General features: G+C 40.5%; 1 long non-coding RNA gene across 1 annotated transcript; it reads left to right on the top strand.

The window, feature by feature from the left end:
* Positions 1-1,073: 1,073 nt before the first annotated feature.
* Positions 1,074-4,990, top strand: LOC148224192 (uncharacterized). The gene is made up of 3 exons (XR_015802159.1): positions 1,074-2,048; positions 2,885-2,972; positions 4,332-4,990. It is a non-coding gene; the product is annotated as an uncharacterized LOC148224192 (long non-coding RNA).
* The last annotated feature ends 1,166 nt before the right edge of the window (positions 4,991-6,156 follow it).

The raw sequence follows: 6,156 nt of genomic DNA on the forward strand, positions 1-6,156 counted from the left end.
AGATACTGGATGACCCTGCTGGCACTCTTCCTCATCCAAGGAATAGTCCCCATAGTTCCTATGGGCTTCCTACATTGCTCTGCAGAACTGACTCCAACTAACCCTTATGGCAGAACATTGCTGGGTGTTAAAAAATGATGGGCACCACTTCTGTTCATTGTATGTATAACACAGGTACCAAAAATACACAAAGTATATAGCTCTGAAAAAATTGCAGGGTTTTAGATATTTTTGCTGAATTGTAGTGGGATAATTATCTCTCTGTGAACAGAACTGCTGTAGCCATGAACGATAAGTATCTTGTTTATAACCTGTGAACTGTGATTTTCATCAGAAATGGGAGTTCATGTGTCTATGCCAGACAGCAAATATCAGTATTTATCCTTTTCACAAATTTGACAGAGTGGCTGGGAGGTTGCACTGCTTGCATGGCAAGTCTGCTGCTGTCAGTGCTGCCTGAACTTCAGAAGTTAAAGCTTATAGTTGTGACATTCATCCATGCATAATTTAAGGTATAATCTCTATCACTAAATTTGACTTTTCCACGGGGTTATCAGGAAACAAGGCCTCATTTTACTCACTTCCTTTTCATTACTATTTTTTTAGCTTCACATTGGATGGTCTTCTGTTTGACACATTCTTTTATTCCTAGTTTCAGGAAGGCAACTTCAGCCAGAAGACTCCTACGTCACTGCTTGACTTGTCTGTTACCACGTGCCTTGAACATCCTGTGTTCATAGTAATAATACAGTGCAGATTTTGTATTAATAGCAGCACACCTAAATAATTTTCACTTGTCTTGGAGCATCTGTCTCCTCCTATCTCCTCCTACATTCTTCCTTAAATCTTAACACAGGGTCTCAGAGAAAATCCTGCTTCACGCTTAAATGAGCTCATTGAATTGGTACTTTTTAATGCATATATTTTTACATGTCTTTTTTCTGCGAATGGAAAATGCATTTCATTAGTTTGAAGCATTTTGTGTTGGAAAAATGACTAAATAGACACAGTAAAATCTGATCATTTTCTGGGTGAAGTTTCTGTTCATTTTCTTTTTCTCTGCCCTCAGGTGGTGGCTTACTTACCTCATAGCCAATTACAGCTGGGCAGCACTTGCAACGGAGATTTGTAATTTTAGAAGAAACTCTTTGGTAACAGATGGCCTCATATTTTTTTTTTTGTAAGGACTGCTGAAGCCCTTTAGTATCTAATTTAAGTAAAATCTGTGAGCTGACAGCAGACTTATGCTACATTGCCAACTCTGGGCATTAAAAAATAACAAGCTTTTAAAATATAATGAACTTTTAAATTTCGATCCAAGGCAATGAGTGGTCTAATTTTCAGATATTTCCCTGGAAGAATGAAAGTCAAGAACCTGCCTTCCTTTCAAATAAATTCTTATGTAATCCTGGGGATTTTAACCCCAGGGTTTCACAGAAGGTGTCATCTGTTGTGAATTTAATGGAAAAAAACCCTGAGACTTGCAACTGTGCAGCTGGCAGTGCACAACAGGACAGTCCTGCATCCTTCTGAATCCTGCATCTACTTGCATGGGTATGGGTTAGTGTCTCTACACACAGACACGAGGTGTTGAATTCAGAAAGTTCTCTTTCCCAAAAGGAGATCGACTTTCCAGGAGTGGACGAAGAGGAATCTGTTTCCATTGACTCTCCACCGAGCTGTGAAAAGTACCTGCAGGCAGGGAGAACCTGAGCTGTGCATCTTCTGATGGGCCTGCCTGGAGGGCTGGGAAGGGCACAGGAGCTCAGTGCTCACAGCCACCCACCAGCTGGATGGTTGTTTCCTTCTGCTCCTGCTTCAGATGGAGGTGATCAGCTCCACTGCCAGTTACACCCACCGCGGTCAGACAGGAGCTCAAATCACAGATGTTCACTGATGGAGCTGAGATCAGAGAAACAGCACTTCCACAGCAGCACTCTGCTGCAGAGGGACCAAGCAGTGGCCTCCTGCACGAACACTACTGTCACTCCAGGTGCCTGCAAAACAGGTCTAAATTTACTGCTTGATTTCAAGCAGGTCTGCACAAAGTAAGTGCCAATTTTCATTCAGCCATTTCCCACATCACTTCTAAATGCAGCCCCCAGTCCTCAGTCTCTTGCTTCCGCCTGATTGATTGAGAGCAGCTCAGCTTTGTGTAGGACAGGGATGTGACATCAGGTCACGCTGATGTCACACCACACTGAGATGGGGCACATGCAGAAGCACAGACCTGCCCCAGCATCCTTCCTTCATGGTTGTGTGGGTGGAAGAATGTGGTTAATGCTTATGGTGTTGGTGCACTGCAGTGCAGCATCAGGATACCAAACCAGTTCCTTTTGGGGCTGCTGGTGCATTTTTCTCCACTTTAAGGATTTTGTGGCAATGGTCAATGCTATTGTCAGAAAAAACAACAACTCCTTTCCAAGCATTTTGCCATACAAAGAAGTGGTGAGACAAAAAGATCAAACATAATAAACCCAAAACAATAAATGGAAGTACAATAAATGGAAAAAACCTCTAAACACACACAAAATGAGACATGAAGCATCAGGACGTAAGAGAGAAAAAGAAAAGTAGTTGAAAAAAGATAAATCAGTGGGAGTAGGAAGGAAAGGAGTCTTAAGGCATGATTCTGGAGGCATACCCCATCTCTCCTTAAGGTACCTCGGTGCCTCAAAAGGAGCTACAAGGCTCCAGCTGCACCTGAATCTCTTTTAAACGGAGTGTCTGTGTCTTCCTGCCAGCCCTGCTGCCTGAAATGAGGCACGTCTTTGTGACTAACTCCAGAGAATCATAAAGCTATTTCTGAGTGAGCAAAAATCTGTCGGTGTTATCTTTGGTCGGTTTGTTTTTATTTAAAAGGACTGCTTCTTTTCTCTCATAGCCAAGCCAGGAACCCAGCAGGGACCAGCAACACCATCCAGGATGCTGCAGTAGAGGGAGCCACACCATCACCATCCCTAACTGATCATGTAAGTACAGTATCTTTCAGTAATATTTTTTCTTTCTTTTTATTTTTTTTCAGTGTCCAAGAGCTGGGCTTCTAAAGACATTTAAGAATTAAAAACTAGGAAAAATATTGAGGTCCTTTACACGATATTATAAATGGTACTTTCTCATATTCCTATATAACACATTTAGACTACTGGTTAGCCTGATTGCTCAATATTCCCCCTCTCTCAGAGCTTTGTTGCAAAAAAAAAAAAAAAAAAAAAAAAAAAAGAACTCAAACCAAAATAGTAATATTGCACATTTTTGTAATCTTTTTTAGGAAAAATCCAAGTTTACATAGTACTGTAAAGAAGTTTGCAGGGAGAGCATCCCTCCTGTGGTATTTTCAAATCCTGCCAGTAAGCCCAGCCATTAGTGGGTTCTTCTAAATGTTTTTCAGTTTTTCTACGCTGAAATTGTCATTTTTCCCCTGCTTACACGTTTTGACACCCTTTACTTTTTGTCCCCTCTTTCCCTAGTCTTTTTGCTCTTGGTAAAAGGTAAGCCAGTTAATATCTGTACTGTTCAATATATTCCCAAATTGTTGTGTGATAAACAAGAGCTCTCCTACCAAGGCTAAAAATGTTTTTAAATGAATTTTATTAAGTTAAAAAGTTAGATGACTGTTCATTTTGAGTTGTAGTGCAAGGTAACAGGAAAAAATGAAGCTAAGAGAAATTCTGCCTGACTGAGAAATTCTATTCCCTGGATTGACTAAGTGGCACATTAATGATGCATATGCATTATTAAATCCTGGAGAATACATCACTAGAATGTAAATTTCCCTTAGGCATGTGGTTAGATCACTAAGTACCTGCATTTGTCTTCTGAAAGAGTGATTCATACGTAGTTGATTGTGATTCCATACCACACTTACACCCTGTGCAAATCTCTCTTTCTGATTGACCTTTTAATTTGAGTATCAATGGTAACCTCTTGTTACTTGGATTTCTAAGATGTTGTAAGTAAAAATTTTCAACGTTTAGATGTAGTATGAGGTATATTCAGAGGTGACACTCCAGGGGTTTTCAGATTTAAGGACAGGAAAACACTAATGGCACAAACCAAATCTGCTTTTAAGAGGATTGGCATCTAAAAATGAGTTACTGCAAATCCATAAAATGATAGAGTGGTTTGGGTTGGAAGGGACTTAAAGATCACCCAGTTCCAGTTGGGCAGGGACACCTTCCACCAGTGTGCTCAGAGCCCCATCCAACCTGGCCCTGAGCACTTCCAGGGATGGGACATCCACAACTTCCCTGGACAACCTCTGCCAATGCCTCACCACCCTCACAGTAAAGAATTTCTCCTATATCTAATCCAAACCTACTCTCTTTCAGATTGAAACCTTTTCCTGTCATTCCATGCCCTTGTGAAAAGTCCCTCTCCAGCTCTCCTGCCCTGTAGGTACTGCAGGGTGCTCTAAGGTCTCCCCTGAGCTTCTCCAGGCTGAACAAGCCCAGCTCTCAGTCTGTGTCCACAGGAGAGGGGCTCCAGCCCTATGAGCATCAAATCACCAACTCACTTCAGCTTTGTAGCATGGATCAACACGAGCAAGATACCAGTGAGTGTGAGAGGAGTGGTTTGAGGTCTGACTTTCCACAATTTGGAGAGGAAAAGGTGTGAATTACTTTCAAACTAGACTTCTCTGTGCATGAATTACAGCATTGTACTTTGATATTCAGTCAGAACACATGATATTGTAGTAGCCAGAATTTTGTTTGTGATTACAAATGGGGAGATCTGTATATAAGGTTTGCTGAAATTTCTCATATGAAAAATTCATTCACTTTTGGATCAATTGGAATTATTTGTAAATCCAGACCAGAATTTGGCCAGTAAGCTTTATCAACAAATACAGAAACATCGTAAAATTTTAAAAAGTTTTTTTTAATATAATGTATTTTAATGAGGTGTGTCATTTTTTCATTTTAAAATAATGCTTAGCCTTGAAGTTAACTATTTAAGATGACATGAAAATTTATTAAAATCTAAAAAAAAAAAATTATATTTGGTTTTAAAAACAATTTAGTTTGACCCAAAGTCATTGTTACTTTCTCTTTCACTCAGGGTGAAATCCCAGCCTTTTCTTTTGATTAGACTTTAAATAATCACCCCTTAAACCCCATATATTTGTTCCACTTCTTTATTTAAATAAAGAATATTTAAATATTGCTTCTTTAGGTCTCATTTTAGAAAATCTCTGAGCTGCCAATATACAAATGAAGCTCTATTACTCACCTTCTGCTTGCAGGTGCATCATGTGCATGGGGGAACCTGGACTAGTTCTTGCACAGTGGAATTGAGAAATAAAAGTATACTACTTCAAGGTGCTTGTAATTCTGAAACCAAATGACAAGTGGGCTTAGTTCTCATGTGGTAACTTCGTGTGTTGATGGCTTACAAGGACAAGGAGGATTTTGTGAATTACAGTAAAGATTGTTAGTAGACACTATATGCTTGGGTTTTCAAAGCACCTTTGACAAGACTCCTCATGAAAAGGTATTAAAAAAACTTGGTTTCCATGGGTTTGAGGAGACGTGCTTTTATGGTTTGAAGTCTGAATTATGAGAAGAAGCATAAAGAAGCAAAAAGGAAAGGCAGAACTCTTATTTTCAGGGCAGAGGAGGGTCAAAAGTAGTTCTCAGAAACTGGATGTGAGGCAGGCTTTATTCAACATCTTCATCCTTAACCTAGGGAGTCTGGTGGAATGGATATCCCCAAGTTTATGGAGATTAGCAGTCAAACAAGGCACTGATGGTGAAGGTCAAAAAAGTGGCAGATGATGAAGGTCAAAAAGGTGGCAGATATGCTTTGGTGCAGATAAAAGTACATTTTGTATATCTGAGTCACTTACATAAAATTGAGCTCCAAACAGGCAGTTAGAGCCCTTGGGAAAAACCTCCTGCAACCACCATGGACAGGTCACTGAAATCCTTGGCTCAGAACACAGCAACAGCCAGAGAAACAACAAAACACCATCAGAAAAGGTCCTGGAAACAGAGCAGATGGCACCTTGGTGCCTTCACAAAGGAGCAGGGCAAACCCACAGCTTGTGCTGAGTGCTGGCAGATCTGGTCCCAGCATCTCTACGTGTGCAGGGAGACACCGGGCACAGCAATGAGATTTCCAAAGGATGGAGCCACTGCCTTGGGTGGAAAGACC

This window comes from Sturnus vulgaris, chromosome 3 (assembly GCF_052056855.1).
Source record: "Sturnus vulgaris isolate bStuVul1 chromosome 3, bStuVul1.hap1, whole genome shotgun sequence".
Taxonomy (NCBI): domain Eukaryota; kingdom Metazoa; phylum Chordata; class Aves; order Passeriformes; family Sturnidae; genus Sturnus; species Sturnus vulgaris.